Below are 12,251 nucleotides of genomic sequence, written 5' to 3'. Positions count from 1 at the left end.
AATAATATTTTGGAAATGGTTGTTTACCCCAACAATCAAACCAAATTGCATGCCATAGAGATTTGTTTGGTAAGTTGTGTCAAATGTAATCGCATCACCAAAAAATCTCTACTGGTCTATCCCCCTTCCTGTCACCCACATTAAGGTCTTCACCCGCGATTGATCATCTACCTGTATGTTGTACGTGAAATCTGGATCTGCAGCTATAAGGTCTTGTAGCAAAGTAACGGTTTTATTTGCATCGTGGTCAGACTGGTCTCTGCTCAATTTCCCACACAGGGTCCGCAGCGACCTTTTGGTAAATGGTATATTTTCCAAAGTACCAAAGAAGCTACCAACAATACTATATACCTTGCTTAGGCTTACATTATTTTCCCTAAGTTGCTTCACTAAGTCTTTAGTGTGTATATATATGTACCTGTGCGACTTCCAGTGTAGTTTCTGACCGCAAGTAGTCGACAACGGATGGTTATGTTCGCTTTGGTGCTCGCTGATGTACCAACCATTATCAGACGAGCGCAAAAGGCGTATTTTTGCTTGACATCCACAACTTGTGGATCTACTGTTCTCCTTATTTGGGGCGCCCTGCATTGCGAGAATTATATTTAAATTAAAACTATCAATGGAACAGCCTGAATCATTCATGGTAGTGAATCTGAAAAAATGTAATTATTTTCTAATTAGGACTCACCGCACATCCGCAAAGCAACTCCTGCATGCATTTGGCTCGTTTGACGTTTAGACGACTTCTAGCAAAACGTATCCCGAATCCAATTTCCCATGAGTACAGGTTGTAAAATTTGTAAGCCTCGTTCAACGAATCAAATGACAACCCAATTTTAGGGTTTATGTCAATTCAAGTGGGCTCTTCCTATCTGCACTTCACTCTCTCTCCACATCTCCATTTGACAACCTAACCCTGAAATTCATGTGTATATCCTACATAAAGCTGGAGCCAAGAAACTGTAAAGATTACACCAGAGGCATATCAAAAAAAAAGTGAGATCTTTTTTTGACGGGCTCGAATCATGGCCCAGCATTGTCACAAAACTATTAAAGGCCCATGATTCGATTTAAACTAGCGAGGCCCATGAACGCCACAGGAGCACACTTTTCAATTAGATTTCCCCTACTAGCAAGGCCCAACTACGCACTTCCGATTATATTCCATAAAGATCACGAGTGGTTATTTTACAACTTTAAAAAAACAATGCCTGCATAATTCCTAGTACTCTTAAGTCGACAAATTTTGCTAGTACGCATTAACATTTTACGTGCTAATGTATGCCCGAGCGCCCCGCAGTATGTGGTTTTTTTAGCTGCTAGCCAATGTTTTGGCTATAGTAATACCTGAGGAACGAATGGGTCCAAGCCAAGTCTGCGTGACCCAAAACATGTACCAGGTCCTGGTTGGGCCATATCACAGGACGCATGCAAGGCGGTCATGTGTCGGGTTTCACATCGGGTACGAGCGACCGTGGAACCAATACCCGACGAAGGTGGGCAGTTGGACTGTAATGTGAGTTAAACGTACCACATCCATGCAGTATATGCCTCGGCGTATTGCTGATGTATTAGAGCATGGAGCCCATTGGACCAATCACGATGCATGCAGCGCACGGCATGGATAAAGTGCGCCAATGCCGTCGTGCACTGAAAGTCCGCTCCGGTAGGATGGTGCGCTAGATGACTCACAAGGCTATTCGTTTTGTCAGAAAAAACACATGTTGCCACCCTGAACTGCCCTATTTTCAGTATATAAGCATTCTGAATCAATCAACCAAGTGGTAGAATGTTGGAGTTGCCTTACCTCACACACTGTGTAGCAAATATCATCCACAACCACTCTCTACTGATAGCTTTGGATAATCTTTTCATCTAAGTTTTCATCAGAGAACTGTTTCTAACACCATATTATTTAGACATTAATTTCATGTTGAACACAACAGTTTGGCAGCTTTTGACAATGTGCTACAGTTTGACTACACAAGAGTGCAGGGAAGGAGAGAGCATGTGGATAATGTACTGCATCTTCACTAGAGCAGAGTTGCCTACTTTTCAAGACTGTACACAGAACCTGACATACATGTTCAGTTACAATTATCTATACACATGGTTCCATAACCGTGACTATAAAATTGATACCAAGAAATGTATTCCCTCAAGCACCACTTAAGGCTACAACAACACCCATCATTACCTGAAACAAAATTCCCTACCAAGCATCGAGAGGTAATGGAAGCACTAAACTGTACACTCTTGAATCATCGTCATTGCTGGAAGCATGAGCTGATGTTTCAAGGATCAAAAGAACTTGAAGATATATTGGCTGTTATTACCCTCACATTGGCTAGAGTATGCATCCTGATCGCTTCATGACTGAAAAGACATTGTTTGGCATTATTCTAATAAATGAAGTAAAAAAGTAATATTCAGTCACAATAAGTTTAATAAACCTCTTCGTAAATAAAATATCAGAAAATTTACCTCCATCTTATAGCTCATCCGAATAAAGAAGAGTGAGGAAATGACTGAGAAGTGACCGCAGCAGTAACAAACAAATTATGGCACCCAAAATGCTGGAACAAGCAAACATTTATGCAAGAAACAATTTATATCTAAGATATAGCCAAGATGCGTAGTTTTACAGAGGGTACCGACAGATAATGTACAATTATATATCTAGTCGGAGCACCTGAAGATAACAAACAAATTTAATCTAGGAAGACACATGTGAGGTAAAAAATTGCAAGCAAAATAAAGCTAGGTCGTTTGATGAGGACACACTTGCAAGACCTAGAAGCAGGAAAGCAACTCAATCAACCTATCTCTATCGATAAATGTTAACCTGGTCCAGAGTTACTTTACATGATAAAATAAACCTCAGAGCTGAAAAGCTTAAACCTAGAGCAATTCAATCTATAATACCTAAATAGTTCATCCCACTATCCTATTTCTCTTAGAATGCAACCTATCCACATCACCACACATGCCCCACACATGTACTACTTCATGTACTACGTCAATATTCCTGCCATGTAAGCAAAACTGAACATGCACATGCATGTCATGCCTTGAGTTTCGACCGTGCCTCAACTCAAAAAAATAAAAGAAGTTTCGACCGTCCCTTTCTCTTCGGTAGTAGCGATCTGGCCTCTTTCCCTATTAATTAATAAGGAAAGAAACAATTTGTCACACCCTGATCGGTGAGATTGGGGTGAGAGGAGAGGAACGGGAGGAGAAAGAGCGAGGCAGGGTAGGTGAGAGCGAGAGGAGCAAGGGGAGAGGGGTTTCTTCATGCCCTCTCCACCCAATCGTTCGAGTACAAGTAAGCCACAGTTGGCAACACACGCACGCCACACTTGGCTTCACACGCACGCTACACTTGGTCCTCCAGCTGGAACGCTGACTTGGTCGTTGCAAGGCACTTGCACTGGATCAGTCCGCTGCAGACTGATCTGCAGGTGTGACATTTTCCCCCCCTCGAGCAGGCTGACCGTCCTCTGCCCAGATGGGCGCATCCGGGTAGCGCTGCCGTAGCACATAATAGTCTTTCCAGGTTACTGCAGACGGAGGCATGGCGCTCCACTGAATCTGAACTTGGATCACCGGGGCGTCGCCCTTCTTCATCAGGCGGCGATCCAGAATGGCGATCGGAACGCGGTCCACAACCGTGAGGTCAGGTATCTTGGGCAGCTCAGCGAAAACCGGCGAGTAGTCGGGGACGAACGGCTTGAGCTGCGAGACGTGGAAGACGGGATGGATGCGGCTGTCCGGCGGCAATTGCAGGCGATACGCCAGGGTGCCAATGCGCTCCGCGACCGTGAAGGGGCCGAAGAACTTGTATGCCAGCTTGCGGCACGGGTGGTTGGCAACGGAGGACTGAGCGTAAGGCTGAAGCTTGAGGAGGACTTGTTCGCCGACGTCGAAGGCGCGCTCGGCGCGATGGCGATCCGCCTGCTTCTTGAATCGCGCCTGAGCGCGCGCTAGCTGGGCGCGCAGTAGCTCCGTGTGCATTGCCCAGTCGATTTCGCCGAGCGGCGCATCCGCGGGTAGGTTGGTGTTGACCGCTGGCATGCCACCGAGATTTGGCTCCCTGCCGTACAGTGCCTTGAACGGTGAGCAGTTGAGGGAGGCGTGATGGGAGGAGTTGTACCAGAACTCTGCTGCAGTGAGCCATCGGCGCCATTGCTTGGGTGTGTCGTGGACGGAGCACCGCAAGTACATCTCCAAGCACTGGTTAATGCGCTTCGTCTGGCCGTCCGTCTGGGGGTGGTACGCCGTGGAGTACAGGAGCTTGGTGCCCGCGGCGTTGAGGATCTCCCGCTACATCGCGCTGGTGAACACCTTGTCGCGGTCCGAGACGATGGAGTACGGCACGCCATGGAGACGGATGACATTGTCCCAGAAGGCTCTGGCGACTTGAGCGGCGTTGAAGGGGTGGCGGAGGGGGACGAAGTGGGCATACTTGGTGAGCCGGTCGACGACGACCATGATTGCGTTGTAGCCGTCAGACTTGGGTAGGCCTTCGACGAAGTCCATGGTGAGATCGTGCCATGGTTCTTGCGGAATTGGGAGCGGCTGCAACTTGTCGGCCGGGTGCGTTTTGCTCGTGCTTCGCGTGCTGGCAAATGCTACACTGTCTGACGAAATCTTCCACAGCGCGCTTTAGTCCAGTCCAGGCGAAGAGCTTGCGCACCCTGTGGTAGGTAGCAGTGGCGCCTGAGTGACCGCCGACAGTGCTGTGGTGCAGCGCGGCGATAAGCTTCGTCTGGAGCGCAGTGTTGGCGCCGATCCACAGCCGTCCCCGCTGCCGAATCACGCCCTGCTGAAGGGAGCGACCCTAATCGTCAGTGTCACACAGCGCAAGCTTAGCGATCAGCTCCTGCGCGTCAGCGTCCGTCTCGTACGAGTTGGCCACCTCCTGAAGCCACTGTGACTGGCACACCGAGAGCGCGTCGAGCGCCAGTAAGTGCCCCACGTGCGAGAGCGCGTCGGCCGCGCCGTTGTCTGTGCCCTTCTTGTAGCGGAACATGAAGTGGAGCCCCACCATCTTCGACATCGCCTTGCGCTGCAGGTCCGTGACGAGCTATTGATCGCCCAAGGAACACAAGCTCTTATGGTCGGTGACGATTTCAAACGGGGCGCGCTGGAGGTAAGGACGCCACTTGTCGATCCGAGGAACTCCTTCTCGTATGCCGAGAGTTTCTGATTCCGCACGCTGAGCGCCTTGCTAGAGTACGCGATTGGGTGGTTGTCTTGCGTCAGGACGGCACCGATGCCGGTGTCGCATGCGTCTGTCTCGATGGCGAACGGGCACTTGAAATCGGGCAGCGCCAGAACTGGCGTCCTCACCATCGCCTTCTTCAGCATCTCGAAAGCAGTTTGCGCTCGATCATCCCAGAGAAATCCCTTCTTGGTGAGGAGGCGCGTCAGGGGCTTGGCGATGATGCCGTAGTGTGGCACGAATTTACGGTAGTAGCCCGTGAGGCCGAGGAAGCCGTGGAGCTCGGTGGGCGTCGTGGGCACGGGCCAGGCATGCATTGCGCTGGTCTTGCTGGAGTCTGTGGCGACGCCGTTCTTGGAGATGACATGCCCAAGGTACTCAATCTCCTGTTGCGCGAACGAGAACTTGGAGGCCTTTGCGTAGAGCTGGTGCGCCCGGAGCAGATCCAGCATGGTGCGCAAATGTTCTTCGTGCTCCTGTAAGTCCATGCTGAAGACCAGAATGTCATCTAGGAACATAATGATGAACTTGCGGCCATAGAGACTAAAAACGGAGTTCATGAGACATTGGAAGGTTGCCGGTGCGTTGCAGAGACCGAACGGCATCACTCTGAAGTGGTAGTGGCCGTGGTGTGTTTTGAATGCCGTTTTCTCTTCGTCTTCTTCTCGCATTCGTATCTGGTGGTAACCTGCTCTCAGATCAATCTTGGAGAAATAAGCAGCTCCGCCCAGCTCATCGAGCAGCTCGTCGACCACTGGCAATGGAAATTTGTTCTTCACAGTAGTCGTGTTTAAGCGTCTGAAATCCACACAGAAACGCCAGGAGCCGTCCTTCTTCTTGACGAGCAACACGGGTGCAGCATAAGGGCTCAGGCTATGGGCAATAACTCCAAATTGCAGCATCTCCTGCACCTGCTTTTCGATCTCGTCTTTCTGTGTCGGCGAGTAGCAGTAGGGCCTGGTGTTAATCGGAGTTGTGCCGGGCTCCAGATTGATCGCATGATCGTACTGCCGTTTGGGAGGCAGTACTTTGGGTTCAGCGAACACGTCCGCATATTCAGATAGCAATTTCTGAATGCTGGGTGGTGTGGGTGCAGGTTCAGGTTTGTCCGTTCGTTCTACTGTAACAAGAGCTGCAGTCCAAATGTCATTGCAAACTTCCATGTGATGTAACTCGTAAGCATCAAGTTCTGTTATGGGAGGAAGATCTCAAGTTCGGACGCCTTGTAAGTGCACCTGTTTTCCTTCTGTCTCGAATGCTATGGTTTTTTCCTGCCAATGACAGTTCATGGGACTGTGCGCAGCCAGCCAGTCGGTGCCCAGCACTCCATCGTAAGCGCTGAGCGGCAACACTCGCAGATCCGTGTGGAAAGTGTGACCGGGCACTTGCCATTCCAATCCTCGAACTAGTTAATTGCACAGCAGTCGTTGGCCGTTGGCGACGCGTACTGAAACTGGCGGCAAGCTCTCTGTCTGAACTTGTAGCCGTTTGAGGAAGGTCTCACTGATGAAACTGTGGGTGCTTCCCGAATCCACCAAGAGTAACATGATCTGATCCCCCACTTGTGCTCGTAGGCGAATTGTAGACGGAGTTTCTTCGCCTGACAGTGCCTGATGTGATAGTGAGCAGCATTCTGGCTCCTGTGCTGCTGGTGGATCCAGTAACTGAAGAGCGTGCACGGTATCATCAGATAGAATTTCTCCGAAATCGCCCACTTCGATCATCAGGATTTGGCCAGTTCGTTTGCACTGGTGCTCCCTCGAATATTTGTCCCCACAGCGAAAACAGAGGCCATTTGCTCTTCTGAATTCGCGCAACTGGCGCTCCCTTGCATACTCGTCGCCTCCTTGCTTGGGCACGGCTGCCGGGCGAGCGGGGACGTGGGCTGTTGCTGCTGCTGCTGGTGGTGGCCGGCCGACTGGTGTGATGCGTGGGCGCTGGAAACGCTGCTTCTCCAGTTCTTCTTCCTGAATACGAGCGAACACTGCTGCTCGAGTGATGCTGGTTGGCGCATGCAGACGAACTCCCAGGCGCAGCTCATCTTTGAGACCGAGCAGAAACTGAGAGATGAAAAACTTGGAGCTCAGCGTTGGATCAAAGGCCAGCAAATGGTACATCACGGTCTCGAATTGCTGGCGATATTCCTGTACACTGCATGTCTGTCGTAACTGCACAAAGTGATGCATCTGCACGTCAAATTCCTCTGGTCCGAATTCCTCCTATACCGCGGCTCTGAATGTTTGCCATGAGACGCCTGGATGCATCTGTCGGTAGGCCTAGAGCCACATCGCGGCCAGGCCGTCCATGTACAGCGCTGCGGTGGTGACCAAGTGAGGCACCCTGTACAGCTCGAAGTAAGTGGTGCAGCAATCCAGCTAGATGCGCGGGGCGTCGCCGTCGAATCGGGGGAAATCGTGCTTGGGCGGCTTGATGTAGTGGTCGCCGTGGCGGTTGAGTTCCGAGGACGGCGGTGACCGCGCGGTGAGCAGCGGCGGCCCGTGGCGAACGGAAGCTGTGCTGCATCGTCGGTGTAGAGGGGCAGCGGCGGGGGGCGAGTCGATGGTGGCGGCGGCGGTGGTGGTGGTGGTGGTGGTGGACGATGCGCGGAGGAGTCCCCTGTGCCCGTGACGCCAGATGGAGACGCGCCTCCGGAGACGGGCGCCGCGGGATCGACGGCCGGCGCAGCCTTGCGGGCCTCGTCCACGTCTGCTTGCGTGAGGTCGATCTTCTTGGAGAGGAGCTTGATCTCGGAGGAGACCTGGTCGTTGTAGGCGATCTGCGCCTGGTGACGCTCGTCGGCGGTCTTCTGGTGCGCATCGAGGCGGCGGATGACGGCCTCGAGCAAGCCCTGCAGCTTGTCCGTGGTCTCCAACATGGCGTAGAGCACGCGGCGGGTCTGCACCGAGGGTTTGGATGGGGGTGCCGTGGTTTCCTAGATCAGATCGAACCCCGGGCAGGATTTTGTGCGAGCTCGCCGGAGCGGCGCGCACCTGACCCAGTGGATGTTACCGATCGATCCGGTTCAACGGCGGTGGTGGGGAGAAAAAAATTTGGCTCTGAATACCAGATTGTCACACCCTGATTGGTGAGATTGGGGTGAGAGGAGAGGAACGGGAGGAGGAAGAGCGAGGTAGGGTAGGTGAGAGCGAGAGGAGCAAGGGGAGAGGGGAAATCGCGCAATACTTTTCTTCATGCCCTCTCCACCCAATCGTTCGAGTACAAGTAAGCCACAGTTGGCAACACACGCACGCCACACTTGGCTTCACACGCATGCCACACTTGGTCCTCCAGCTGGAACGCTGACTTAGTCGTTGCAAGGCACTTGCACTGGATCAGTCCACTGCAGACTGATCTGCAGGCGTGACACAATTGAGCCCTCTCCCCGTCAGGAAAAAAGAGAAAAGCGCAGATCTTCTCCATTCTCAAGAGGATTAGCTAGGTTATCAGGTTTTGCTATCAGAAAATCAGTGCGCTGGAGCGCCGAAGTTGAAGCCCTGTCGTGCCGCCCGCACGCCTTTACAACTACCGTTTTCGACAAGTTGAACCGGGAGGAGTTGACCCGAAGCTTCCCGGAGCAATGACAAAGCGCTTCATGAAGTTGTGCCACCAGATCGTTGTGTACGCGCTCCGTGGCCGAAGCTGAGGTACCATCTCGGGCATGTGCGCTTTATTAAGAACCAGTCCCCATATTTCTTTGGCCATGGGCAGGTAACTATGCCAACCCCTAATTACATCTTACAAGTTAACCTCATGCAGTGTTTTTGATTTTGCTTCATGCATGACTGTCTCCACTATGTTATAGGTGAAGTTTGAAGTCTCTGTCGGGAGCTGGTACCTTCCTCATGGCATTTGATTTGTATCAGGTTGTTCCTTTTCCTCCATTGATCCATTTATAATCGTACTATACTATCTAGCTATTTTATCATGAGCTTCTCTTGCATGATTTGCTGATTAGTTTTTGTCATGGCTTCTATAGTTATATATGTATATGAATGAATACAACTGTTTGCCATCCAATGATGCATGATTATTGGTTGTTCTTTTGGATCATTGCCATATACTCCCTCCGTTTTAAAATAGATGACTCAACTTTGTACTAACTTTATTACAAAGTTGGGTCATCTATTTTGGAACGGAGGGACTACATGGTTATGGTACTTGAAAGGTTGGAGTTCCATCATTTGTTTTGACATGCATGATGTCTAAACAAGAAAACAAATCTATAATACCTAAATGATTTGCAACCAATTCTTGAGCACAGCAGATTCTTTTCCTAGCTCCATGGGGCACCGTAGATAATCCACATTTAAATATTACTTCCAGCTGTACGAGCATATATTGTTTCACCATTGTGCCATCACTTTACCAGGAGAGTTTGCAGCCGTGTTTCTGTTTATTTTCCCTGAGTTTATTCTTTATTTTTGTTTCTTCCAGGAACCAATACCACAAAGGACAACCCAGGCAAGTAAATACATAATAGTATTGTGGTTCCTATAAGCCTAAGGTATTGGCTGCATGTTATAATGAAAATAGTGGTGTGTTTGAGTGTTTCCTTTTCATTCATCCTATAGACGCTTTTCTTCGAATATACTCACAGAAGCTAAAATGTCACGCAACAGTGTGCGGGGTATTATCTAATTCTACAGAACAAACCCAACCGGTAGTCTATGGTAAAAATTGGCACATAACCGGTCGACAACAATCTCCTCCATATCGACAATAAGTCAGTTCTGCAGTCCTAATTTGTGAACCTACTCATATTATGGGAAATCACCAAAGATCCAGCATTTCATCACTAAAGGGCCAGAGAATTCGGCCCTCATTTCTAACATCGCTAATTGAGCCAAAATAGGTGCGCGCCATGAACCTGATGGCCCTCAATCGAACGGCACCGGCGCGTGAACACCCCAAACAAACAAGGAAGGGACCAAGGATGAAACAAATGGAACGCACCAGTCCGACGGGAGGTTGTCAAAATAGGAAGAACACCACCGTGGGTTGTTGAACAATGACAACGCCCATGCCCTCCACCTACAGCAAGAAGACGCAGCCATACACAGCCAGCCGCAGAAACCTCCGCTGCCAACTCCATCCCCGTCCTCCACTTGCATGAAGAAGCCAGCCACCATAGCTCATCGTCTAGTCGTCGGCGCGAAGAAAGAGGGCAGAGGAGAGAGAGGGAGACAGAGGGGAGGGGGATCAACACACGCGCGTCGCTGACCTCCGTCCAAGCTCACTCGATTCCGTTCGAGCACACCGCTGCCTGGATGCCAAATCGCAATTGCCATCGCCGTTGTCGCCGCCGCCGCCTTTTTCTGGCGTACGAGAAGCAGGGAAGGGGGGAGAGGCGCACGTTACAGCGAGCCAACCAGGCCTAGATCGAGCACCACACGCGCACATAGGCTAAGGCCAACTCCACAGCACGACCCCAAAAGAACGTTCGGATTGGCCGGATTTTGTTCCTTTGGGGCGCCGATGGGTACGCCCGTGTCCGGCTGTGTTCATTGGGTCGTGCGTGCGCCCACCGCGCGGCCGCACCCCAAATCACGTCCGTGTTTAGAAAAACAATAAAAAAACATAAAAAAATGACTAAAAAAGTAAATAAACGCAGTTTAATAAAAGATAAAACTTAGTTAGGGGGGTTTGACCACAAAACGGCCCAGTTTCGTCACATTAATAATTAAACATAAAAAGGAAGAAAAACGGTCGCCGCCGGCGCGCTCCTGCCCGTGCCCGTCGTTGCCGTCGCTGTGGCGCTCTTCACTGGCCGCCGGTGTCGTCGTCGTCGCTGACGATGTCGACGTAGGCCGGCGGCGTCCACAGGTGGGCCGGCGGTGCGTGCGGTGCCTAGTAGACGGGGGCGGGCTGGACGGCGGGAGGTGCCTGCAACACCTCCTCCCGTGGCGACCCCTCCCGCTCCGGTGACTGCGGCGGAGTGGCGCGCCAGTCCACGCCCAGGCTGGCGGCCATCTCCGAAGCAGTGCAGGACCAGGCCCACCCCGCGCCCACCAGCTGCTGGAAGGCGGCCGCCGGCTCCTCCTCCATGGCGTCCTCCCTCCTCTCCTCCGTCAAGGCCGCCATCTGCAGCTCCGGGAAGGCCACGCCGCCGGCGGCAGACAGTGCCAGGCCTCCTCCAAGCCATCCCATTGCCGCTCGTCGTGCGTGCGCATGGAGTCCTCCATGACACGCTGCACGAGACGGGCTTTCTCCTCCGCCATCATGCGAGGAGGTGGTGGTGGCGATGGAGACGGCGACGGCGTGGGCGTGAGGCCGCGCACCACCCTACGCCCGCGCTCCTGGGGAGTGGCCGCTCGGCCCTCTGGGCGTGGCCGCCGTGGCCCCGTCGACGTGCCGGCAAAATAGGACGCCCGCCGCGCGTCGTGCTCATCGCGGAACCAGGTGTCCCACAATGGCGAGTCGGGGGCGTACCTGGGATCGTAGTAGAGGTCGTCCGGGAGGAGGCGGCGGCGCCGCTCGATCTCCTGGCGGCGCGCACGGCCGGTCACCGGGACCAGCGGGATCGGCACGCGGTCGGCCGACAAATGCCAGTTGTTGGGGAGGTGGGCGTCGCTCCAGGAGATCGGCGTCCTCGTCTCCCAATAATGGCGGCACACCTCAGCGCGGATGTAGTGCCGGTCGCGCTCGCCGGCGGACGCGGGGGCGATGGAGAACGCGGGCGGCGAGGGGGCCCGGCGTGGTGGCGATGGCGAGGCTGGCTCCTCCTTCTTCACCGAGCCGCGGCGACGCCCCGACGAGGAGCCAGCCTCGTGGTCGTGCTTGCCTTTGCGGCTGTAGTTCCAGAGCCCCATGGCTGCGGGCCGGCCGGCCGGCGAGTTCTTGGCTAGGGTTTGGGGCCTGGGGCTATCGGGTTTCGAGGAGGCCGCGGGGTGGCGTGGGGCAGTGTGGACGACGACCGGTCCACGCTTCCCACTTAAAGAAGGACGGCGACCCTTCCATGTGTGGATGACAGGTGGGGCCGCCCGCCCGTGCGCATTGATGTGGGCGGAAGGAAGGTAGGTGGCCG

General features: G+C 52.7%; 1 pseudogene; it reads right to left on the bottom strand.

The window, feature by feature from the left end:
- Positions 1–4,843: 4,843 nt before the first annotated feature.
- Positions 4,844–12,036, bottom strand: LOC119279063 (annotated as a pseudogene).
- Between the last annotated feature and the right edge of the window lie 215 nt (positions 12,037–12,251).

The sequence above is a fragment of the Triticum dicoccoides genome, chromosome 3B (genome assembly GCF_002162155.2).
Source record: "Triticum dicoccoides isolate Atlit2015 ecotype Zavitan chromosome 3B, WEW_v2.0, whole genome shotgun sequence".
NCBI lineage: Eukaryota > Viridiplantae > Streptophyta > Magnoliopsida > Poales > Poaceae > Triticum > Triticum dicoccoides.
Note: the sequence above shows the minus strand (reverse complement) of the source record. Positions and strands in the feature narration are given on the sequence as shown.